Genomic DNA, 25,995 nt, shown 5'->3' with positions numbered 1-25,995 from the left:
ATTATAGTAACTCCCCTGCATATGAATGCGTTCTAATCCAAGAGCATGACTGTAAGTCCAGTTTGTTCATAAGTTCAACAAAGTTAGCCTAGGTACCCAACTAATACAGTCAGTTATATAGTACTATACTGTAATAGGGTTATGATAGTTTTCACACAAATAATACATTAACAAAAGACACAAAAAATAAAGAAAACATTTTTAAACTTAGAGCGCAGTACCTTGAAAAGTACCATAGTGCGGTACAACAGCTGGCACACAGGGGCTGGCATGGAGTGAACAGGCGAGAAGAGTTACTGGCGGGAGGAGGGAGCGGAGGTGGGAGACGGTGGAGCTGAAGGGTCATCGGCAACAGGAGACGGAGGGCCAGCTGGAATCTCACTCAAGCCTGACATTGACGGCACAGGCTCTGGTTCGCTACTCGATTCAGTTCTATCCACCTTCTTGAAAAAAACGATCCAGTGGTGTCTGGGTACACCCTGGGCTTGAAACGAAGGTAGTGTACTCCTGTCCTCTAGACAGTATCCACAGTAAGGTACGCAAAGGCACAGTCGCATGTAGAGGGTGCTCACACGTGACGACGCATGCCAGGCTCGGGTACTAACCCACGTGATTGACAGGCGAACGCGTGTGTGCATCTTTGAAAGTTCGAGACTCGAAGGTTCATATGTAGGGAACTTACATCCTCTCAACCAGTCTTCACAGCAACTTTGTAAGGAAGAGATAAGAACACTCATTTTACAGATGAGGAATCTGAGGCTCAGAGATGGTAAGCAATTTGCTTAAAGTCACACAGCTCACACACGGTAGGTTGAAATTCAAACACAACTGTACCAGAGTACAATGCCACTGCACTTTCCTCTACTAATTCTAGATATCAGAGGAGAAAAGGGGGACACTTTACATCAGAGGAACTAATTGTCCAAAAAGCATCTAAGAATATGTTTTATTGCATTCATTTCTGAAGGCTGGTCTGTTCACAGAAGGCTCCAAACACAGTTAACTGGGTGCTACCTTCCTGCATAGAGAATAACTAGTCCAAAACATAGGCAAAATGTAGCCCCAAACCACCCAAAACATAGGCAACTTTAGGGATGGGAACTTGAAATGGCTTGTGGTTGCCAGTAGTACAGTATATAAAATCGTGACGTTTATTAGTAGGGAGAAGAGACAGCGCTTCTGAGACACAACGTTTGAGAGTTAAAGCCTGGGAAGGCAGGATAACTCATTCCTTTGGGGATGTCAGCCAGCCATTTGTGGCTACAACACAGTAGGTTGTAGAAAGGCTTCAGATTTGTGTGCATGTATACTTTTGAAGAAGTTCAGCTGGTTTATTTGCAGAAAGATGCTCCAATCTACAAATGGGCCAATTTCCATTTGGAGCTGAAACAGTAATATAGAAATTGCCATAATTTAATCTACTCACGATGTAGGCAGAACCTGCCCATATCAAATTAGATATTCATGTTCCTTTTCTACTTTATTTCTATATTTAGTTTATTCCCTCTCAAAGATGTGTAACCAAAAGATTATAAAGAAGGAGAGGAAGAAAGAAAGAAAGAAATCTTTCTTCTCTATATGTGCGCTTTTATCAGCACAGTCTCAGCCTGAGATCCCTTGGGGAAAGCCTTTCAAGACAGGCAAAATGATGTCCTTCCTGCCACAACATAATTTCCCAGCTGCCAGGGGAAAACTACATATTGTACCCTAAACAACAACTAGGAGAGAATAGATAATAATCACTCCCCAAGGGCACTCGCTTCAGCTTCCCTCAGAAAGGGCTGTAGAAACTATCTTGAAGTAACTATTGACTCTGTATTTTAAAAGAGACACAACAGACTCCTGTCCTTCCTTATTGGAAAGACTGTACTGCTTTTTTGCAGGCGAGTCTCCATTTTTATTTAACAAACTATAGCACAAGTGGCCTCTGGCACGGGAACAACCAGAGTGGAACAGATCTCATCTGGGCAAAGGTTCATCTGAGTGGGAAGAAAAGTCTGCAGAAGGGTTCAAATTTCTTTCTTAGTCCTCCTCCCAAGATGTTCTTATAAGTGTGAAAATCCTGTGATGGCCACAGCAATAAGTGTGAAAACCACATGTTTTGATGCAATACAAGTCTATACAATTTTTATCCGGAAGCTTATAAGAAACACGTGCCACTTTCTCAGAATCACCTGACTGAAAGCAAGTGTAGCTTGGAAAAGCTCCTCTTGCTTTCCCCAGTACTCAGAAATGCTGGGGGGCCCAGTCCCTCAGGTAGCTGCTCTGTAAGAGCTCAAATTCCCCCCTTTCCTTTTTTTCTTTGTAAGAACCACACAGGCTGACATCCTCAGGGCTCCTGCAAGCTGGCACACAGCGGCCCTGCCCTCTCATGCCTCCCTTAATGGACAGACACCTTGGAGAAAGACTCATAACTGAGTCTTAGAGGGTGCCCCACGCCTTCCATCCTCCCTGCCAGAGGTTTCTGCTAAAAACTCAGAAGTGGTTAGTGCTATTCTTATCAAAAGCAAATAGAAAATAATAATTTCCTCAGGATACACATCCTCTCAGAAAAGAAAAAAAAAAAAATTCTTGCTTTGACAGAAAAAGGAAATGGATAGAGAGTCAGTTGAGAGTCCTTTTTGTTTCTTCATGATCAGCGTTCCTCCCACCGTAGCCAAGAGATTGTTCCCCTTGAAAGGGGTCTCCTGAGCAGATTCAGTGCTGTCCCACAGCTTTGATCCCAGCAGGTAAGAGCTATCTAATTTCCAAGCGCAGCCTCCGGGGCCCCTGGCTCTGGGGTGTGACAGCCCCCACTGTCAGGAGCCGCTTCTCAGGGGGACACCAGCCCCGCCCCCAGCAACCCGCGTGTTGTCACTTGCCTTCGCTTTCTCCAGACATGCCCTCCCATCGCCTGTGTCTCGGGCTCCTTCACAAGCTTGATGACTTAGAGTCCATCACACTTCACGTCTCCCTTTTCCCGATCAAGATCAGAAAATGTGCTTCTTTAACTTTTTTTCCTGTGAGTCCCAGTCTCTCTGCCATGTTTTTGGCTTGCCTCTGAACCCTGTCACTTTCCACTTTTCCTCTGCGGAAGAGAGGCTGCTGTGATGGGAAGATCACCCTGGGGTCCCCATGCTTTGATTCTCAGATTCACATTTTGGATCCAGAAATAGCTCAGTTAACTCAGGGTAACAACGGATTTTTTTTTTTTTCACTAGCTTTTAAAGATAGTACTGGGAAAAAATATTTCACAGTTTTGGGTACCTATGGGAAATTAACTAAAAATCCACCCCTCACCCCCAACTGAATGTGTTAAAAATAAATGGAAGGCCTGAATCATCTATTTTCTGCTCTAAATTATGGCTGAATAAAAAAGAATGGAATAACACCATTTACAGCAACATGGATGGACCTAAAGATTATCATACTAAGTGCGGCCAGTCAGATAAAGAGAAATATCGTATGATATCACTTATTTGTGGAATTAAAAAAGAAATGATACAGAGTAATTTATTTACCAAACTGAAACAGACTCACAGACATAGAAAATACTCTTACAGTTACCAAAAGGGAAGGCAGGGGAGGAATAAATTAGGAGTTTGGGATTAACAGATACACACTACTATACATAAAATGGATAAGCAGTAAGGACCTACTGTACAGCCCAGGGAACTATATTCAATACCTTGTAATAACCTAAAATGGAAAAGAATGTGAAAAAGAATATGTATATGAACACCTGAATCACTTTGTTGTACTCCTGAAAATAACACATTGTAAATCAACTATGATTCAATTTCAAAATTGAAAAGAAAAAAAAAGCTATGGCTGGGTTTTTGAAGGTGAAGAATAGTTATGGAGGAATTAGCATCAAATAAAAATGTCATCCATAGCTTCATATCTTGTTCTGATGATATTAATGGAGAGACAAAATTTATTATCCTGAAATGTGAAAATTTGACCTAATCGGGTCACCAGATAGATGAGTCAAATTAAACAGGAGGAAAGAAACCAAATAGTAGCTGAAGAGTCTTGGAAAGTTCCAAGGAACTGTTTGTGTTTTTCAAGAATCTCCCAACAGTTGCCCCCATACATAACTATTCTGGAGATGAGCCTGGCCTGTTACCCAGGTCTGAAGTACGTCAGGGTGTTCCTGACTCAGGAGTTTATATTCTATGAAATTTGCTTCTGCATGGACTGAACAGCTGCTTGGCATTTACTTGTCACATGTGAAGTATAAATTACTGCCATGCCAAAGACATCCTTTATGCATAATGTCAGTTTCAGCTCTTGGTTGGATTCTCCCATTCCAGAAATGAACCAGCGAGACCATTCCAAACATCTTAAATAAAGGAAATCCCATCTCACCATGTGAAATCCTCTTGCAGAGAAAAGGAAATACGACCCAAGCTGTTGACTCATTCTGATAAGTAGTCTGAAATTCAGAAAAAAATCTGAAGAACTGTGGTTGTAAAGAAAATTGGCAATTACTTCATGTGTCAAATACTTTGAGTGTCAAAATATTATCTTTGATGGTTTAACTTAAGTATGACACCACATAGGTTGTTGACATGTTGTTGTTTTAAAAAATAGGGAGTTCCCTGGTGGTCCAGTGGTTAGGGCTGTGCGTTTTCACTGCTGTGGCCTGCTTTCAATCCTTGGATAGGGAACTAAGATTTCCCCCGCACCCCAAAAATGTAAAAGAATTAAAAAAAAAAACACATTCGTTACCTTTTTAGAATATTTACTTCCATAGAATAGAAAATGTAAGATTAATTAATTCTTATGAGTCAGATCTGGTTGGTAAGGTGTTGGTTAGACAGGTTATCACCACTTACAAAGGGAGAAAAGTGAAAGAAATTTAAGTCTCTCTAAGGTCAGAGATGACTCAGTGGTGGGGTGATTAATTCACACCCACACGGCAGTGAGGGGACTAAGAGCCTATTCGTCTTCCGAAATACATTATCCAGAAGCCCTCTCATGGACCTAAGGCTTATGAAGGTTTTTTGATGGCTTTTGTTTCCCACTGCTAGGTGCTGTAGTTATTCATCCAAGAAGATAAAATCACAGACCGTAAGGGCTGAACAAATCTTGGAGAAATCCAGGTTTCCCCTTTCTGTAGACAAGGCAAATTAGGCCTCTGCAAGATTACCAAAGTCAGGCATAACTCACGACTACAGTATGAGTCTTTTGGCTCTTTCTGCAGCGTGGGATGGCTCTTTTCTTCTCCTGCTTAACTCTGCTGGGGCCTATTTTTGGGGCTGACAAGTTAAAAATGTTCATCAACTGTACATAAGGTACCGTGTGCTGCTTCTGGTGAATCAGTAGTAGTTTTTATATTGTATTTGGAGGGCAGATTTCATCTACCAGCATAAAACATCATCATATATTTTCAATTCGGCCCCCTTCCCATGCAGAGGCATTGCATCCTGCCTGTCATAGGCAACTGAGGGCGAGACACATGCACCGTGTGAAAAATTCATTACTGCCTTGCCTAAGGAAAGAAACAGATTCTATCAGCATGTCTAAGCTTTTGCAGATAACAAGAGGGCAACGTCTTGGCTTCCTAAGAATACTGCAGGCTTTTAGTTTTTTTTCTGCCTTTTGAAAATTCATTCTTGTCTAATGATTAGGTATGGGTAAAAGTGAGTTAAGTACTGCCTGACAGTTGGCTCAATAGAAGCTCTGTAATATCGCCTCTCCTGGACTTCTTTGATATAGAATCAGCCATCTGTATCAACGGCTTCTCTGCTTCTTTAATAAGTTGTAAATTGAGTAACATAATTCTTCCCATGTCCAAGGCTAGTCAGCCAAAACACTGTGTTCAGAAATTGGCTGGCTGTGTGTTATAACTTGTCTGTCAACACTTCCTTTCATTACAGTCTCGTGCTTGGTTTTTGGAGACTGCACGGACCTATTCACTAGAGATTCACTTAACTTGGGTGTGTGCTCATGTTATTCTGTGCTCGAGTTAGACCAAAATCTCACATTCCACAACTGTCTCTAGACCATCACCAAGAGGAGAAAGGATCCGTTTGGGGGTTTGCCAAGGCTCCTTGTGAGACTTCTCTTTTCACAATTAATAAGGTTGATCAAATCTATCAACTTTTGTTCCTTGTGCTATCATTTCACAGAAATGGCCTACTCTTGAGTCTTGTAGTTTACTCTCCTTTTTCTTGTGAATATATGTGTAAGGAACCCATATAAGAGATAAGTCCAGTGAAAGAAAGCCCTTTCCTGTGGATTAGGCTTTATTAGAGCTTTTTCAGAAATGAAATAGACAACCTTTTAAAGACAGGACACATGGTCATACAAGTATTTATGAAGAGAATGGATTTCCATGTTAACTTGAAGGTTGAAACAGATTCTTTCTAAAACTCCTTCTGAAGCTAACATCTGTTGAAACTATATGCACTTAGTTTAATATAGGGGAGCCCAGGGAAGCTTAAGAAATATAAATGGAAGATTTTTGTTTTTTTTTATTATCAGTTTTACTTGAAAAAGTAAAAATGTTCTTTTTTGTTGCTCTTGTTGAAAGAGTCATATGGGATAAAGGTTTTTGTTTTGGAACAAAAGAAGGGCGGTTTAGTTTGTGTGGTGTGGTGAGAAATTATCTTAAGCTGGAACACATGTCACAGATCCTTCTGTAAGAGCAGCCTGAGGCTGATTTAGCATTTCCTTAAGGATGGAGGTATCGCTGTCTCAGTCCAGGCAAAGGTAAGATGCCCCAGAAATACAGATCATCTCCCCAAATATTTATGAGGCAGCCCTTTTTCTCAAGCCAGCAGAAACAGGTAACGACTGCATCTTTGGGTTGAGGTGGTAAACAACTCAGGCATCTCAACCGTGCAGGGAGGGGGAACACAGAGGAAATGCAGTTTCATTTCCCAGTAACTCCCTTGACCTGAATTAAGGTGGGAGCCCAGGAGAACATCTGTAAAAATAGCAGCATGCAAACTTCAGAAGGACAGGGCCATGCCCACTTCACAACACTCTTGAGTCCCAAACTCTTTCTGGTCACTGTACAATATGAGTGAAAACTCCTCCAGGATGAATCACGCTTCTAGAATTTTAGATAGTCGCTGCAAAGGACAAAGAACCACAGCCATGCGGTATCACACCAGTTTAATAAAGCTACCTGACATCTACCAGCCTGAATACAGACCCTGGCAATGGTAGGGGAAGAAGAAATTCAAATGTTCTTTCTCAGAGAATCATTGTTGATGGACTCAGTCTCTTCGCTATAATTACAGGACAACTTTGAGCTTATCAAAGGCTCTCAGAATATCACCACTGAGATTTTTCTCTAAGCCTTCACAAATACAGTGATTAATAAAGCAATTTCAAAGGACTATAATCCTGGGCTGTGATTCACATGACTGTGAATTATGATTAACACCAAATCACCAAGATAATTTCTGTATGAACACATGGTCATGTAGAAAGTGGGGGGAGCACTGCTAAGCTTCAAGACTGAGATGTAATCACTTTCCTGTGTTTGTGTGGTTCTGATCATGTGTACCATGCACTGAGCCTCAGTTTTCTGATCTGTGAAATGGGGGCACTGATGGTGGCCCTTTTGGAGGTCTGTGAAGGTGGTAATCAGTTATCATTTGCCTTCTTGCGGTGGCTTGCAGAAAGTCAGGCATTGTAAAAGAAGCAAGTGTCTGCATGTTGGAGTCAATGACGACCACGCTTTTCTCCACAGCATCATAGGCACCCTAGGCCTCCCCTGATTCAGCAGGCCGTTGCAGAATGCCCAGCGTCCACTGAGCCATGGCCAGCCCTCCAGGGAGCAAGCCCACCAAATGCAAACATCCAGAGGGTTCTGACTCTCAAGTGTCTTACAGAAAATAGAGCCAGGAGCTCCATCTGGCACTCCATTTGCTAAATGTCCCGTGGATGTCAAACACTGAGAAATGGGGCTCTTTAAAATCCCGGGGAATAAGACTTCCGCTCAGCAGCTTTCTAATGGACACGCACCACACTCTGTGAAGCAGGAGCCCTCCGCTGCGTGGGCTGGTCACGGGGGACTGTACACCAGCCCCTCCCTCCTTCGACCTCCGCTGCGGGGTACAGGGACGCCCAGCTGTGGAGGAAGGGCTGGTCGGCTTCAGAGGCGTGTGAATACGCCTGTTGCCGATAGAGGGCAGTGTTGCACGTCTGCAAAAGCTCACGCTCCACCGCCTCACAAGACCACCTAAGCTCTTTCCTCGGCCCTCCCGCAACTCCAGCACCAGTTTAATAACGAACAGGAGCAATTAAAGCATCTACCCCACGAAACAGATGGCTTCTGGTCAAAGCTCATTATTGCTACATCACCACTTTGATACTGGAAAGGGCTTCTTAATAATTCATTATTATTCCTCATCAGTACTTTTCTGCCGAAGACATGTATAAGCCTCACTTTTCAAGACAGATCCAGAGAGACTATTATTACATGGCATAAGTCGTTGAGTCCAGAGCCAGACAGACCTAGAAAGTACCTCAGGGTTTCTGCATTATGCTGAGGCGTTCTCAAAAAGACTGCTTTGCTGTGTTTTGAATGAAAACTGCCCATGGTCTTCCTTTGCTCTTTTTTTTTCCTAAAGAAAATATTTTTATTTAGTTGGCTGCACCAGGTCTTAGCTTTAGTTGCAGCACGTAGGATTCCCCGACCAGGGATTGAACTCAGGCCCCCTGAGTTAGGGGCACGACACCTTAGCCTCTGGACCACCAGGGAAGTCTGGCTTCCTTTGCTCTTGATTAATTGTCTGGCTTGGAAAGTCACTGAGACTTCACAGATGGGGCTCCTTTCCCCACCGCCCCTTAACTGCCATTTATCTCAGTTACAGTTGATAACTGATGACCAAACCAGCTACTTAAGCCCATTCTGCAGCCCAAGGAAGGAGTCAGAAGGGGATGGGAAACAGACACATATAATCAAGTCAAAGAGTGCAACTGATTCGAGCGATTAAGGGTAAGAGAGTTTTCATCCTTCAGTGTCTCCTCCCTGCTCTTTTGTAACTGAGAACAGCTTGCCCAGAGCTAGGAAGCTGTCAGCTCACTCTCCTGCACTCTCCCACTTTCGACCCTTGACTCCTACAGAATCTCATTCTGCAAAGCCACATTCTGAAGGCATTGAATCACTTTTTGGCTAAGCACATGTTGGTTTTGGTGTCACCTACATACACAGCCTTTCTGCTTTATTTGAGGCTGGGTGACACATTCTCTTATGTAATAGGCCGACAGCAGAGTAAGACTGAAAACTTCCCTCTTATGTATGAAGTGTCATCTCTAAAGTGGAGACTATTTCTTGCAGAATGGCACTGATAAATTGATAAGTGGAATCAGCTGACAAACAGCGCCAAACAGTGCAGGCTCCTCTCACTGCCAATTTATCTCTAAAATACGGTTAGGCAAAAGAAGGCTTTCTGGCCTATGTAAGTGCCATTACGTATTTTGGAATGACAGATTAAAATAAGGATTTGTAGTCGAACCTTGCCAGTAAATGTACATTTATCACTTATTGCAATGTGGTCCAGTGGAACACAGGGCCAGGCCTGGATGCTGGCATAGCAGGCAGCAGAAGTTTCTGTTTTGGGCTGTGAAAGTTTCTCTCTCTGGTGGCAGCTCTGTCTGGCACATTTTTCAACCACCTAGAAAAGACTGTTGGCCCCCAGATAGTCAAGTGTTACTTTCGCTCTTACTAAGCACTGTGCCAGTCTCGGGGCAGTCGGAAAGGGTGGAGGAGAGCATGATGCTTTGATGGCTCTGGCCTGGTCTAAAGTGACACACCCAAATCTGAAGGGTTTGTACCCACATCCTTTCCGTTGCAGCTGGGTTGCTGGTGGCAATCACCTTTGCAAGATCTGTTGGATAGAGTACCAACTAGAACTCAACGAAATCTCGATATACGTGGGCCATAGGCTTAGTCCTCTCTCTTGGGGGATTCAGAGACCACTAGAAGACCATTTGGCCCAAAGTCTGAACAAGTTTCTCTGATCCAAAATGGCAGCTTGATTCCAGGTGACTTGGATGTGGCCAACTGTTTCATTCAAGACATCGTCAAACATCAGACATGAAAGAGCTCTCAAGGCTGATGTAGTCCAACTGGTCAGCTCACTTTATGCACAAGTACACTGAGGTTCAGGGAAGTGCGAAGATTTGCCCTCAGGTTGAGGCGATGAAGAAAAGACTCTGCTTCCAGAGTCAGAGGTTCAAGGGTGACTATTTTAGTTACCCTTGCACAGAACCTCTCTGAGACTCACATTACTTTTTGTTACTGTTGATTTTCTTTTTTTTTTTTGAGTTGTTGATGACAGGTGAACCACTCATTTCCATGTGCCTCAGCATTGCCTGGAAGACTTGATAAACATACTGATTCTGAACTCCCTGCCAGCCTTCCAGCAGAGATTTGAATCAGGTTTCCTTGGGTCTGTCTGAGGGGCACCATGGAGAATGATGTGATCTTTGCCATCTCAACATGGCACAGTGTCCCATTGGGTCTCTTCACTCTGTTTTTTTAGATGTGATCCTGAGAATGTAGCCCAATAACAATTGGCTTCACCCACCTTCTATTCCATCTTCACCCCTCCTCTCTTCTGATCACCAACACCTTCCTCCTCCTTTTGCCCTATTCAGGACATAGACATACACAGCCTGTCTAGCTGTTGCCATTATTAAGGCTTCCAAAAGGTCTGACCTTGAGAGTAAGTGTGAACACATATCGACTTCATGGGGCACAGGCCATTATTGCTTGCTACATTCTATTGTGAGCACAGGACTAGATACAGTGGGAATTTCACTCAAGTGCCTTGTTGATGGAGATGTTGCATGGAACCCATGAAATCCAGCTACTTCTCCATGGCCTAATACTTAACGTTATCTATGTAATAGAATACATTGGCAATTGGTAACTGGACAAATACATGTACATTTTTTTAGGCTACTCCAGTGGTATGCAATATATTTCTATTTCTAAATCTGACCATAACACATTTTCTACCATTCTTCTAGAACTATAAAAATGAAAATCAATGACAGGAATGAGAAGATCATTCACTATGTAGTTTTCCGTTGTGCCCACAGTTTTAGTTATTTATGTTTAAAATGCATGCATGCATGCTACATCAACCCCATGGACTATAGCCTGCCAAGTTCCTCTGTCCATACGATTTCCCAGACAAGAACACTGGATTGGGTTGCCATGCTCTCCTTCAGGGGATCTTCACAACCCAGGGATTGAACCTGTGTCTCCTACATTGGCAGATGGATTCCTTACCACTCAGCCACCAGGGAAGCCCATGTTTAAAATGACATAGTTCAAAATAGGTCAACACTGTTCAAACACTTTATAAAGACCTAGAATTTATTTTTTTTTAATGTTCTGATTTTTTTTTTTTTTTTACTGAAAAGACAAAATTATAATCAACGAAATTAAAGAGAAAATAATCTGCTATTTAAGCACTGCAGAAGATCGTCTTCTTTTCATTTCCTTTCTGGCTTTGTTCATAGACTTGCAACTTAAGGAGGTTTGTTTTTTTATTCTCATCTCAGCAAGTATGAATCTGAGAAAGGAGCTTAACTTTAAGAAGTAGGAATAAATGTCCATCCCATTCATGTCAAGGGGGGGTTATGGGAATCTGGGGATTCTACAGGTGAAAATGGTTTATATGTTATAAAGTGCCTTAAATGCCGAAAGGATTGTCATTTTGATCAGTCTCTCCTTTCATGATGGTGTTCTCCATCTCTTTAAAAAAGCTGTTGGCATCTGTTTTTAGAGGATGACAAATACAAGGTAAAATGAAGAAAGATGAAAGGATCTGCAAAGATTTCAGAGCATTTGACCCAAAGGGGAAAAAGCTGAAAAGCTTCTTAATATCTTTAAGGATATAAAGTCCTATGATAAAGTGTGAGTGGGAACCAGCTGTTACCCATCTCTTTGGAGGTCAAATAAAGAAGTTATGGGTTTCATTTTGAAGAGGCCATTTAAGTTTTCTTAAGATCAACTTCCTGACTGTAGGGATTTTTGCCAACTGGGAAGGGATGGTGTAGCATGAACCTCCTGCCTTGTGTCTTGAAGAATGTTATGTTCATCTACTGTCATGTACAAAATACCCTAAAACCTCATGGTGTGAAACAAGCAAGCACAGTTTTATGATGCTTTTGGCTTCTGTGGGTCAGGGATTCAGATGGGGCATAGAGCAGTTTGTGTCTCCTCTACTGTGGGGAAGCTTCAGAAGTCTGGAAGGAACTTACATGATCTTGGAACCATCAGCAGGTGTCTTCACTCACATGTCTGATGTCTAGGGCCAGGTTGTGCATCTCTCTCTAGGTCCAGCTGAGATGTCTTCAGGTGGTCATTGCATTAGCTTCTCCAACACGGCAGCCTCAGGGTGGCTGGACATCTTACATGTGGCTCTAGGAACAAAGGCAAAAGCTGCTTGGCTTTTAAATCACACAAGTGTCATTTCTGCTTAACTAGGACTGTGGAAACAGTCAGAATCCCATCCAGATTCAAGGGGAGGGAACACCGATGTTAGTTCTCAATGGAGGACTATCAAAGAACTTGTAACCAGGTTTGAAAACTATCACAAAGAACTGACTGTAATCCATTTATTCACTCCACCTACCAGTGTTTCTTAAGCCCAGACACCAGGCTGGGATAACTAAGAATTCAACACATCCCGGCCAGCCTGGAGGAGCTCCTGGCCCAGTGGCAGTGGAGAAGAGCAGTCAAAGTGATAAACTTGAGGAGGGACCCTGTGAAGCCCACTCAGGCTTTCTACCTCGAAGACCCTCCTCTCTGGGAATGAATGCTCTAGATGAAAATTCCTGGTCCTTCTGAATCCAACTAAGCTATGAGTAGTTTTTCTTTTTTTTTTTTTTTTAACATCATTAGTTTTTATTTTTTAATTTTTTTTCATTTATTTTTATTAGTTGGAGGCTAATTACTTCACAATATTGTAGTGGTTTTTGCCATACATTGACATGAATCAGCCATGGGTTTACATGTGTTCCCCATCCCGATTCCCCCCTCCCGCCTCCCTCCCCATCCCATCCCTCTGGGTCTTCCCAGTGCACCAGCCCTGAGCACTTGTCTCATGCATCCAACCTGGGCTGGTGATCTGTTTCACCCTTGATAGTATACTTGTTTCAATGTTATTCTCTCAGAACATCCCACCCTCGCCTTCTCCCACAGAGTCCAAAAGTCTGTTTTGTACATTTGCGTCTCTTTTTCTGTTTTGCATATAGGGTTATCGTTACCATCTTTCTAAATTCCATACATATGCGTTAGTATACTGTATTGGTCTTTATCTTTCTGGCTTACTTCACTCTGTATAATGGGCTCCAGTTTCATCCATCTCATTAGAACTGATTCAAATGAATTCTTCTTAATGGCTGAGTAATATTCCATTGTGTATATGTACCACAGCTTCCTTATCCATTCGTCTGGGGATGGGCACCTAGGTTGCTTCCATGTCCTGGCTACTATAAACAGTGCTGTGATGAACATTGGGGTGCACGTGCCTCTTTCAGATCTGGTTTCCTCGGTGTGTATGCCCAGGAGTGGGATTGCTGGGTCATATGGCAGTTCTATTTCCAGGTTTTTAAGGAATCGCCGCACTGTTCTCCATAGTGGCTCTACTAGATTGCATTCCCACCAACAGTGTAAGAGGGTTCCCTTTTCTCCACACCCTGTCCAGCATTTATTGCTTGTAGACTTTTGGATGGCAGCCATTCTGACTGGCGTGAGATGGTACCTCATTATGGTTTTGATTTGCATTTCTCTGATAATGAGTGATGCTGAGCATCTTTTCATGTGTTTGTTAGCCATCTGTATGTCTTCTTTGGAGAAATGTCTGTTTAGTTCTTTGGCCCATTTTTTGATTGGGTCATTTATTTTTCTGGAATTGAGCTTCAGGAGTTGCTTGTATATTTTTGAGATTAATCCTTTGTTGCTTCATTTGCTATTATTTTCTCTCATTCTGAAGGCTGTCTTTTCACCTCGCATATAATTTCCTTTGTTGTGCAAAAGCTTTTAAGTTTCATTAGGTCCCATTTGTTTAGTTTTGCTTTCATTTCCAATATTCTGGGAGGTGGGTCATAGAGGATCCTGCTGTGACTTATGTCAGAGAGTGTTTTGCCTATGTTCTCCTCTAGGAGTTTTATAGTTTCTGGTTTTACATTTAGATCTTTAATCCATTTTGAGTTTATTTTTGTGTATGGTGTTAGAAAGTGTTCTAGTTTCATTCTTTTACAAGTGGTTGACCAGTTTTCCCAGCACCACTTGTTTAAGAGGTTGTCTTTTTTCCATTGTATATCCTTGCCTCCTTTGTCAAAGATAAGGTGTCCATAGGTATGTGGATTTGTCTCTGGGCTTTCTATTTTGTTCCATTGATCTATATTTCTGTCTTTGTGCCAGTACCATACTGTCTTGATGACTGTAGCTTTGTAGTAGAGCCTGAAGTCAGGCAGGTTGATTCCTCCAGTTCCATTCTTCTTTCGCAAGATTGCTTTGGCTATTTGAGCTTTTTTGTATTTCCATACAAATTGTGAAATTATTTGTTCTAGTTCTGTGAAAAATACCGTTGGTAGCTTGATAGGGATTGAACTGAATCTATAGATTGCTTTGGGTAGTATAATCATTTTCACAATATTGATTCTTCCAATCCATGAACACAGTATATTTCTCCCTCTATTTGTGTCCTCTTTGATTTCTTCCATCAGTGTTTTATAGTTTTCTATATATAGGTCTTTCGTTTCCTTAGGTAGATATACTCCTAAGTATTTTATTATTTTTGTTGCAATGGTGAATGGTATTGTTTCCTTAATTTCTCTTTCTGTTTTCTCATTGTTAGTGTATAGGGATGCAAGGGATTTCTGTGTGTTAATTTTATATCCTGCAACATTACTGTATTATGAGTAGTTTTCCAATTTGTTTTTATTTCTAGCCTTTGGCTTGTGCTTTCTGGATTCCACAATCCAGGGAACTCGAATCTTTGGCAGCGAGTCCCATTCTAAATGTAAACAGATGGAGAAAGTGCCAGACTGGCCCTGCAGAATGCATTCTAAGGAAATAACATGCTGACACTGGTTGGGCAAATGAAGCTGCATTAAACAACTCTGTTTGCTGAGCCCTTTCCCAGAGGACCCAGAAGTTTCACATTGGCGAGGGGCATAGCTAATGCCTCTCTCAGGGTTTCCCCCCGGGAAGGGCTCCATCTCAGCTCGGTAGACATTTGTACAGCAAATGAGACCCTTGTTCGTGAGCTTTCAGGGGAATATACCAGGTTAGCTGGAGTGACTTTTAATTATTTCTTTTATGTTCTCCAGCTTTTCTCAGGGTAGAGAATACAACAAAGCCACTTCAAACCCAACTCCTGTTGCCACTAATTAAAATAACTTTGTGACTGACATGGGCCCCACTGACTCAGAATCAGATTTCGATTTGTTCTGTCTCTTCCCCATCCTGCTGTCTTGGCACAGGGCAGGGCTGGACAAACTCAGTTTACCTTCCAGCCCAGGATCAGGGCTTCTGGTTTTTGCTTTCCTTAATCAGGACAGGAGGAGGTAACACTCCATTGCTGGTGTTGAGGGGTGTTTGTCCAGAGTATCACTTACCCTCAAATCTCTCCCTCTGGCTGAACAAAATGTCCACCACTAACTTATGTGCTGTCCCCATAGTCTTGTGGCACAGTTGGCCTATGGGATGTTCAGTAAAGGTCAAATGTCCCCTGGTTACATGGATTAACTCAAGAAAAGCAGTGGCTATAATAATCAACATGTACTGGGCATGTAGGATGTGCTTGGCTGACCTCTTTTCTTGCAACATCTCTTGCAAAATCCCTGCTGTATGAGTGACAAGTTGATGGATTAGTCACTATTGTTATCCTTGCTTCCTAGATAAGGGCTCAGGGGGTTACATAGCTTATCCCAGGTTCTGTGGATATATTGTAAGAGCAAGGACTTGAACCCAAGTCTGTTTTACTCCAAAACTCTTGTTTTGAACCACTGCACAGCAATTAATTACACAGTTGGCAAAGTGCGGGAGTTTGGGATGCCTGACAGGTTATGTTTTGATGGTGTTGGCTAGGGGAGGAGAGGGAGGTGTTCTTTCTTAGGGAAAACACTTGGGATGCTAAGAAGATGCAAAAATAGAATGTGAAGGATGCTGAGCATAAACCCACACATTCAGGGTTTATTGAACACCTACTATGTGTTGACATATAGTGAAGTCAGGAGTAATGTAGAAAGACCAGCCAGAGTTACTTATGAAAGGCAGGAGGAAGACTCAAGAACAGCAATGTGGGTGCTTTCTCTTCTGGAAGAACCCACCACCCTGGGGTCAACCAAGCGGCTTAGCGATCCCAGCCCTCGTGGCTCCACAGCCACACCCCCAGTTGCCCTAAGTCCCTGGAGTCACAGAGTATGTGTGTGTGTACCAAGTCGCTTCAGTCATGTCAAACTCTTATGTGACCCAATGGACTGTAGCCCGCCATGTCCCTGAGATTCTCCAGGCAAGAATACTGGAGTGGGTTGTCATGCCCTTCTCCAGGGGATCTTCCTGATCCAAAGATGGAACTCAAGTCTCTTATGTCTCCTGCATTGGCAGGCGGGTTCTTTAGGAAGTCACAGAAGATGTCTGTAGTGTTTGTGTGTAGCAGGTGTACGAAATAAGAAGCGAAATCAGGACCCAGAGCCCCAAGGACAGTGATCTGCAGAGTGGCCTGGAAACCCTCAAGAGCCCCCAGTGGGAGCAGCAGGAGCTTTGCTGCAGACCCAGTGGACAGGAGCAGCTGGACCCTGGGGACGCTGTTATCCTGGGCTCATCCCTGATGGACAGGAAGTACTTCCCTCCAGTGAGTGCTCAGTGCTACTGAAAGAATCAATGGGAGCCAGGGGCGTGGAGGGGCCAGAGGAATCATACATATTTTATGCTGTGGAATCAAATGGGAGAGGCAAAGCGATTTCTTTTTCAAATGGAAGTGGCGGAGACTCGATTTCATTTAAGATTAATAGGTGCACTGCCCAGTCATCAGAGCTTGGAGACAAAGTAAGATGAACAGGCAAGATGCTGAGCCATAAAAATGGAGCTGGGATATTCAGGGCTGCAGAGGAACATTTGGCATAAATATCACAATCCAGGTGGTGGCCTAATGTGCAGGCACCTCTTCCTTCATATCATTTGTTCCTGGAAAGTGTGGAGAAGTTGGGACATTATTTTCAAAGGACCAGGAAGATTCTGGTAACGCTGATGAAGTTACTTCTAGTGCGTGAAAAATGATGCTCCAATAGAGTCTCTGTCCTGATAAAGTCTGGCTGGAACAACAAAACTCAGGGCTGAGGGGCGCCCGCCGATGGGTGGAGGAAGTGTGTGCGGTGGCCTCTTTCTTTCCCTGCCCTCGTGGGGGCCACCCACCCGAATCATTCCAGAGCGCTGAGCATCTAGGCTGTCTGCAGAGATGGGCAGGGACAGATACCTCACTCTTCCTTTGGGAATTTCCTTTCATGCTTAATAGCCTCTGAAGGCAAATGGAAGGTGATTTTCCAGGCCATTCCCTTTGCTTGATCTATTTCCAAACACTGTGTCTCTGCCTCCACTTCCTGCTTGTTCTATGAAAGGAGAGCATGGCGGAGCTTCCTTTAGCCAAGGCCTCTTTCTCTCCTTTTGAGATCTGACACAGCCTTAGGAAATCAGTTCAGAATTTACAGTGGGGGCAAGGGTGGGATCAGTGCATCTTTTGTGAAAGGGAGGCAGATAGGGTGTGGTGACCAGCAGGGCCTTCCCTGTGTACAAGACAGGAGTCCAGGAAACACCCCCATTCTGCTCACCCTTTCTTCCCACAAACTATCCACGAATCTGGGTTGTCGCATCCTCCGTGTGGGTCCTGCCCTGGGCGGCAGGAGGAATAGAAGATAAGCTCCCGTTTCCTGCCTGCCAGGCGCGTGCAGACTTCCTGTTCTGTCTCTTGCCCTTGTTTTAACCTGTGCCCAGATCTCTGCTGTACTTACGCCCATAGGGGAGCCGGGCTGTCAGCACCACTCCCTGAAGCCCCAGAGAAAAGAGACATCAATCAGGGGACCCTCTACCTTGGGGTGGCATGGCCTATTTGGGAGTCACTTAGGGCTTTCCTGGTGGCTCAGACAGTAAAAATCTGCCTGCAGTGCAGGAGACCGGGGTTCAATGCCTGAATCAGGACGATCCTCTGGAGAAGGAAATGGCAACCCACTCCAGAATTCCTCCGTCCTGGAGAATCCTATGGACAGAGGAGGAGCCTGGCAGGCTATGGTCCACGGGGCCGCGAAGAGTTGGATACAACTGAACGACTAACTGCTAGGAAAAACAATTAATGAGCGAAGCAATACCGAATACGTCCTTGCAGGGCCATCTGCACCACGATGCCCGCCCAGAGGACTTCCCTTTTGCAATCATGTGCGTGTGAACCTCAAGTCTCTCACGCCTGCAGAAGTGCTGCTGTGACTCCAAAGGGTGGGCGGCAGCGTGATGCCAGAGGCGCTGCTGCTTCTGCTGCTGCCTGCAGGTCCTGGACAGCCCCCCATCTGTCACCCATGGGGGGTCCTCCACTAGTGCTGCCAGCCCTCTGTGGCACAAAGCTGGGGATGGAGCCACCATTCCTTCAGGCCTGGTCAGTCCAAAACACCTTCGCCATGTGCCACTCAACTGAAAAACAAAGGAAACAAAACACTGTCCTGTCCCTCTAAAAACCGTACCCAGTCCCAGGAAGTCACAGACTTGTGGGGCCAGGGTGTTGGAGAAGATGATGTCACTGCCCTCCCAGCTGCCTTGATCTGGTTTGTTTTTTAAACGATATGGGAGAGTCTTAGTTGTGATCACAAGCAGAGAGGAAACGTACCACCATGTTGACCGGGATCAACATCCCCCTGCTTTGCCGGCTCAGGGCTCCTCTACCCAGGGGGCCCTGCGGGCATTTGTGACACACGTGTCCGCGGAAGGGTGTGTGTGGGTGCAGGGAGGGCTGGGCCCCATGCAGTCCTGGCTGCAGTAGAGGACACGGAGCAGAGGCATTCACTCATTTATAAAACCAGCCCCCCACTTTTCCTGAAGGAGGTAACGTGCACACAGGCCTGGGGCGGGGTGGCACTCAGTTCCTGGTGTTTCCATACCTGCAGGGACAGCGCCAAGGTCCCTGCTGCCCGGGAGTCCTGAGACACCTCCCATGGTGCTCGTTCCCACAGGTGGTCAGCAGGCCACAGGCCACTGCCAGGGACATGAAAGCATCTTCTCTCCCAACACGTCATCTTCTCCTTCTGTCCCTGTCTCCGTTCTTCCCCTTTTCTCTTCCTTCCCCTACCTACTCAATTTCCCCCCCACCCCTTACCCAGTCTCTTGGAACCAAGAGAACTGGCGAGCCACCAACTCTTTATGGCCTTGGAAGAGGCCTTTGCCCCCTTGGGATTCATGTCTTTGTGCGTAGAAGCAGGAAGCTGGACTATGTCTTGGGAACAGAACCTCAGACTGATCTTGTTGACGTGTTGACCCAAGGCCCAACTGTCCTTCCGGCCCACATAGGGTGGCGGTTGGGGGCCCCCACGGACCCCAGGCTCCATTCACAAGCTGTCCAACCACTAAAATCAGCTCTATTTGTATTTTCCTTTTGCTCTCTTGCTCACAGAAGGAATGCAGTGGCTAATCCAAGCTGCTGAGGCAGTGTTTTCTCTCTGTCACGAACCAGATTGTGCCCCATCCTCTTTGAGGTGCGTCTCGGCCAGTGCTGGGGGTGACCTTGGCTCTACTCTGCCCTTTACCTCGGCTTCTGAACAAAGCCAAACAGGAGCCATGAAAGGGCTGCAGGGCCAATGAAGTAACGTCTGAAAATGTTTGTGGGATCTTTGAGTTTCTCAGAGTAATTTTCTAATCCCAGAAGGACACTGTCCCTTTAAAAAAAAAAATAAGGCCATCTGAACAGTGAATTTAAATGAGCTGCACACAATAATTTCATCTTCATGCTGTAGTTGAATCCACAATCCTGGGCAGGGCCTAAATGTAACTACTTCAATTATTTATCAGAAAAATTGTTTTTCTCAACTCCACCCGGATGTTGAAATGGTTTTCTAATACAGTTTTAAAAATATGCTCCAGTTCATGACCTCAACTTCCGGGAATCATTGCGTTCCCATCAATGGACCACATCAAATCAGTTGGCTCCAAAAAGCATGAGTGATTCAAAAAGCCTGTCTCAGCTTGGCCTTAGAGGACACTCCTGCAGATGCAGGTCTGAGCTCAAATTCTTCAACCCTGGGCAAGTTTTAGCAGAGTAGAGTTGGGACGATTGTGATGTTCTCATGATTAATCTCCTACACAAAAGATTGAACAGGAAATTAATGTGGATTTCTTAGAAGCCATTGAGACTTAAAAGCCTTGGTTTTAGGGAGAATTTCAGATGCAAGACCTGCCAGGGACATTTGCCATCAGGATCATGACCTGATTGATTATCCTTTATTGTCCACAAGAATCTGGTAGATGCCACCAATGAACTTTCCAAATTGTCCGTAGGCCTCCAGTGAATTTGTTCCAGTGAAATAAGTGGGCTCCTGGGAATGCCTCCCTCAGGATATGAAGGACAAGAAGATGCTGGTACCTCAGCAGGCAAAGCCTCATCTGCAGGCTTTGGGATCCAAAGCAAGTGTTGGAGATTTTTGGAACTGAGGCCTCAGGTCAAATAGTATGATAATACTGAGCTTCATGAGATTGCCAATATTCAACTGTTTTTTTTTTAAACTAGATTTTATTTATTTATTATTTTTATTTTGGGATGTGCTGGGTCTTCATTACTGCTCTGGCTTTTCTCTAGTTGTGGCAAGTGGGGGCTACTCTCTAGTTGTAACATGCAAACTTCTCATTGCAGTGGCCTCCCTGGTTGGAGAGCTCAGGATCTAGGGCATATGGACTTCAATAGTTGCTACTCCTGAGCTCCAGAGCACAGACTCAATAGTTCTGGTGCACAGACTTAGTTGCTCCATGGCATACGGGATCCTTCTGGGCCAGGGATCAAACCCAAATCGAAATGCCAAGCAGATTCTCTACCACCTAGCCACCAGAGAAACACCTCAACCAGGTTTTAACCTGTAAAAATGGCTGTTTCATGTGGTTTGACCTAATGTATATACTTGACACTTGATAGTGACCTTTTTCTTTCATGGAGGCAGAAAAACCCTGTGTTGCACTTAGAATGAAATCCTACTCATGCTCAAAGGTCTGTAAAGCATCCTCAGCCCAAGTGACCTTAGTCCTGTTAATTCCCCTCATGGTTTCTCACCACCCCAGTCAGAGTTAATCTCTCCATCTGGGGTTTTGCTGACAGTTGGCTAGGAGTTCTTGTGAAATATACACCTTTAACTATAGCTATTTGTATTCATGAATGCCCATTAAAATTACAAATTCTTTGAGGATGTGGTCTATCACACACATCTTTGCATCTCCTAGATGCCTTTCCACATAGTAGGCACTATTAATTATTTATTGGTTGGCTACCTGGATCTTGATGCTTTTACTAATGTAGCAAAAATTGATTACGACCAGTCAGCTCTTTCAGAATTTATAACAGGGCTACAGTTTTTGCTTCATGGAACAAAAATGATTATAGTTTTTTATATTAGGATTAAGAAGGTTGTTGCCTTTTTAATCTCATGTAGCACATAGCATTTTCACAGTGTGCTTTGCATTCACATTTTCCTTTGCATTGACGTGATTCAGAAAATACTAACAGCTGATGGGCTTCTCTGGTGGGTCAGTGGTAAAGAATCTGCCTGACAATGCGGGAGATGCAAGTTCAATCCCTGAGTAGGCAAGGTCAAGAAAATACTGAGGAGGGAGGTCAAGAATACTGGAGGCAACTGGTTCCAGTATTCTTGCCTGGAAAATCCTATGGACAGAGGAGTTTGGCTACAGTTTATGGAATCATAAGAGTCAGACACAACAGTGATTAAGCTACTATAACAACAAGAGCTGACTGGTTTTCCCAGTTCTACTATGTCCCCTCAAGGGTGGAGGTAAGGGGTTCCATGGGGGCACAGAGGGTGTCACAACTACCAAAACACATGGAACTAGATCACGCGCCTGACCATAGCACATGACCAGAAGCCAAGGACTGGTAGCTTCCAGGGCAACACGCCTCTGGTGGAATTCGGCATCACTTCATCCTCCCCCGCCCCATCGTGCCCACCTGCTCCCCAACATGGGCTACTTCTCCATGAATGGACCTGATGTTCTTCCAGATGCTGAAGCCAGAAGTCTTTGAGGCCAAATGCACCCTCCCGCCTGTCACCTCACTGACCCTCGCATCTCACTGGTCATCTCTCCATTTTTCCGTTCTGTTTCCTTCTGCTGCCCAGATGCCAAAGTCACATCCTTCATTCCTGGCTCTCCTGCTGCCTCTCTTCCCTCCTGAGACTCCTCCACCAGAGTGAGCTTTATAAGCTGCACTTCTGATCATGTCGTTCCTCTGCTTCAAATCCTTCCTGCAGGTCACACTTGCAAGTCACACCCTGCCATCTAGTTCAGCCTTCCTCTCTAGAATCTTAGTCCATCGCCCTCCCTCTGAGCTGCTCGGAGTTCCCGTCTCCCCTTGAATTTTATGTTTGCAGCTCCCTCTGAATGGTCAGCTCACACCCTCCTCACAGCCAAATCCTGCTGAATTGTGGGATTCAACTCAGGGTCTCCTTTATCATCCCTTCCACCAGGCTGGCCTGTGGTGGATCCCACAGCACCGAGCTCACCTCCAGCAGAGAAAGCGGAGCCATCAGTGCAGAAGCAGCTCACCTTAGCCGTGACAGTGTGTTTCCTTTGCTTTGCTTACTTGATATTATGTGATGCACAGATTTTTATTCTGGGTCTATTTTCTTGGTCAGGACAGTGACTAATGGTAAAGATCCAGCTCTGGCTCTTGACGTGCTAGTCCTAGCCTTGAGTATTTCTCTACTTGGCCTGTTAAAGTGGGCATGAATTTATACGTGACAGGCAGACACAGAGCCTTTTAGCTAATTACAAAGAGAACACCCCACACAGCAGCCGTCCTGCCCGCTTGGAAACAAAAGTGGAGACAGATGCTTTGCTGGTGATTGAAGGTAAATCTCCTGAGGTTTCAGAATTGGGATTTAGTGACTGCAAGAGGAAAGGAATAAACAACCCATTGTCAGACAAAACTCAGGTCTGGCTATGAGCAAGGGGCAAAGCCACGCAACTTTATTAGATGACAAGTTTTTATCACAAATGATGAACAGGAGGCAAAATCTCACTTTCCCAGGGTATCAAATTTGTCATAGGCCTATGCTGTGTTCAGGGTGGTCATCTCCTTCCTACTGGAGGATGTGGGGATAGGCAACCTTCAAGACTTACCTGGATGAAGCTGAACCCTAAACAAGGTGTTAAGAACCCAAACCTAGGGATGGTGCCTGAAATATGGCAGATCTGTGACTCATGCAAGCTTAGTCATTTCAAGTTGAAGCTGTGCCAGTTCACCACCCAGTAATATTTTCCACTCAATGATCACCAATAAACAAGAGATAACCAGTCATCTCTAGATTGTGCTCAGAGCTCCAGCTCTGAGGCCCAGGCAGCTCAGAGGATCTGGAGGTGGCAAAGCAGGCCCTTTCCCTCCAGCCTATCTGCTGGCTTACACCCTCCCCCAACCCTGCCCCAGAAAACATCAACCACTGGTGCAGCTGCTCAGCATTGAGTTGAAATTGGGGGCTTTTACATATTCAGTAGGTTTCAGAGTTTAAAGAATATTACATAATTGAAATAATATTAAAAAACAAACAAACAAACAAACAGTTGCCTTTGCTCTACTGGTTGAAACTACAATTAGAAGCCAGCAGTCAACGGTGATGGGCTTCCTGAGTGGCACTAGTGGTAAAAACCCACCTGCTAATGCAGGAGATGTAAAGAGATGTGGGTTTGATCCCTGGGTCGAGAAGATCCCCTGGAGGAGGGCATGGCAACCCACTCCGATATTCTTGCCTAGAGAATCCCCACGGATGGAGGAGCCTGGTGGGCTACAGTCCATCGAGTCACAAAGAGTCACACACGACTGAGTGAGCAAGCTATTCAACAGTGATGGAATCTCTGAAACAATGGGAAGAGCACCTCACATTGAAAGTAGTTCACAGCAGACATGGGAGGTTTAGCCCAGACAGGCCAGGGCTCTCAGAGGCTGCTGTGTCCAGAGGAGGCAGCACCCAGGTGGGGCTTTGAGGGTCCCAGGTATTACAGGGCACAGCCCCTGTGAGGACTGTTCATGCTGCAAATTCAACCATCCATGAGGGAGCAGCTTGGAAGGGCCAGGGCGTTCTTGCTGCTAATTGGTTTAGTCTCAGCTCGAGTCCAGCCTCCCTTGGCAGACACAATTGTTACTATCCAAAGAGACTGAAACTCATCAGAGCTATTTGTGTCTATGTGCCAAGCCACAGAGATGATGCAGTCATGAGCACAGACCTGCGCTGAACGAGCGTGTGCCACAAACCCCTCCACATGAGAGGGGGTCATGTAGTATAGCAGGATGCAAGTGTTTTGAAGCGAAAACCTGTGAATACAAGACGACGATGCAACATGACAGGAGACAGGTGTGCTCTGCAGGCAGCCTCTCTCCATGGAAACTGCAGGGCAGGCATGCTGAACTTAGTGACATGCAGCATGCTCCCAGACTCATTGCAACCCAAGCAGACACAACCTTCCATGACTTCCATTAAACAATTTATTAAAAATTTAAAATAAGAATGCTTGTCTATTACATTTCCCTTTGTTGGAAGATGCAGTGAAATGACCAAGGGGCTGTGTGTGTGAGGGGTGTTGGCCAGGGAGGAGCGGGGATAGACAGTGACAGGTAAGGGAAGGAATACACAGCTTAATTAGCAACCGATGATGGAAACCCACCTATGCTCTGATTTTACCCTTTTGGGGGTTAGTGTTTATATTCATACATGATTCAAATAAAAACCCTGGAGATGGCTATTCCTAGTATCCCCTTTGTAGAAGTAAGACTACTGAGGGAAGCTATGTGAGTCCCCCTACGTCACACACTAGGAAAGACAGATCTCAAGGCACACTTCCAGGCTTCAAACCCAATGCTCTGTGCTCTGAAATATGCTCTTTCTTCGGAAAATCATATAGATTGTGGGGACAAGATTTTCCCAAGATTATTTGGTTTCCCATGTGCATGCTATTGCCTCACATCTGTAGGGTAGAATGTTGGTTCCCATACAATGTGAATCCTGTCTGGGAGAAGTTGTGAACAGAACTTAGGGACAGGTTGCAGGCTCCTGGGCCACTGGGTGGGGGATGAAGAAAAAACTCATAGATGTCAATATTGTAATACTCACTGTATCAGCTATGTTTGATAAGCATTTCCTGTGGGCCAGACCCTTAGACCCTTAGTAAACTCCAGGAGTTGGTGATGGACAGGGAGGCCTGACGTGCTGCAGTGCATGGGGTCGCAAAGAGTCGGACACGACTGAGTGACTGAACTGAACTGAACTGAACTGCGACCCTGAGACAGGCTTCCCAGGTGGTGCTAGTGGTAAAGAACCCACCTGCCAGTGCAGGAGAGGTAAGAGACACAGGTTTGATCCCTGGGTCAGGAAGATTCCCTGGAGAAGGAAATGGCAACCCACTTCTTGCCTGGAGAATCCCACGGACAGAGGGGCTTAGTGAGCTACAGTCCATAGGGTTGCAAAGAGTTGGACATGAGTGAAGCGACTTTGTACACATGCACACAGACCCTTACACATAAGCACTCATGAAATGGTGGCCACATCCGGTGAGCACTCATAGACACAGTCCTGGGCCCCACAAAGCCTCACTTTTATCAGGAAGACCAGCAAGGGAGCCAGGGTTGCTCCCCCACCCAGCCCTCAACCCGTTCCTCACTGAGAATCTCTGGGCATTATTTAGACACCAGGAATCATCCTGATATTCACTCGGGGTTGGGGGGAGTCTTCTGAGAGAACACAGAACATGGTTCTCTCTATAGAGCAAAGGCAGGGGTCAGC

General features: G+C 44.8%; 2 long non-coding RNA genes across 11 annotated transcripts in view; one reads left to right on the top strand and one right to left on the bottom strand.

The window, feature by feature from the left end:
- LOC122681435 overlaps positions 1–25,995 on the bottom strand; it is a 122,245-nt gene that overhangs the window by 72,665 nt on the left and 23,585 nt on the right. For all 4 annotated transcript variants that reach the window (XR_006336967.1, XR_006336968.1, XR_006336970.1 and 1 more), the window contains exon 2: positions 12,223–12,384. This is a non-coding gene — a long non-coding RNA (uncharacterized LOC122681435). The remainder of the gene's footprint in view (positions 1–12,222; positions 12,385–25,995) is intronic.
- Positions 1–25,995, top strand: part of LOC122681436 — a 109,340-nt gene that overhangs the window by 72,811 nt on the left and 10,534 nt on the right. The window contains exon 1 of one of the 7 annotated variants that reach the window (XR_006336977.1): positions 2,617–2,729. The exons of the other annotated variants lie outside the window; for them this stretch is intronic. This is a non-coding gene — a long non-coding RNA (uncharacterized LOC122681436). Of the gene's footprint in view, positions 1–2,616; positions 2,730–25,995 lie in introns of those variants that run through there. 7 annotated transcript variants of the gene reach the window in all.

This window comes from Cervus elaphus, chromosome 23 (genome assembly GCF_910594005.1).
Source record: "Cervus elaphus chromosome 23, mCerEla1.1, whole genome shotgun sequence".
Classification (NCBI taxonomy): Eukaryota; Metazoa; Chordata; class Mammalia; order Artiodactyla; family Cervidae; genus Cervus; species Cervus elaphus.
Note: the sequence above shows the minus strand (reverse complement) of the source record. Positions and strands in the feature narration are given on the sequence as shown.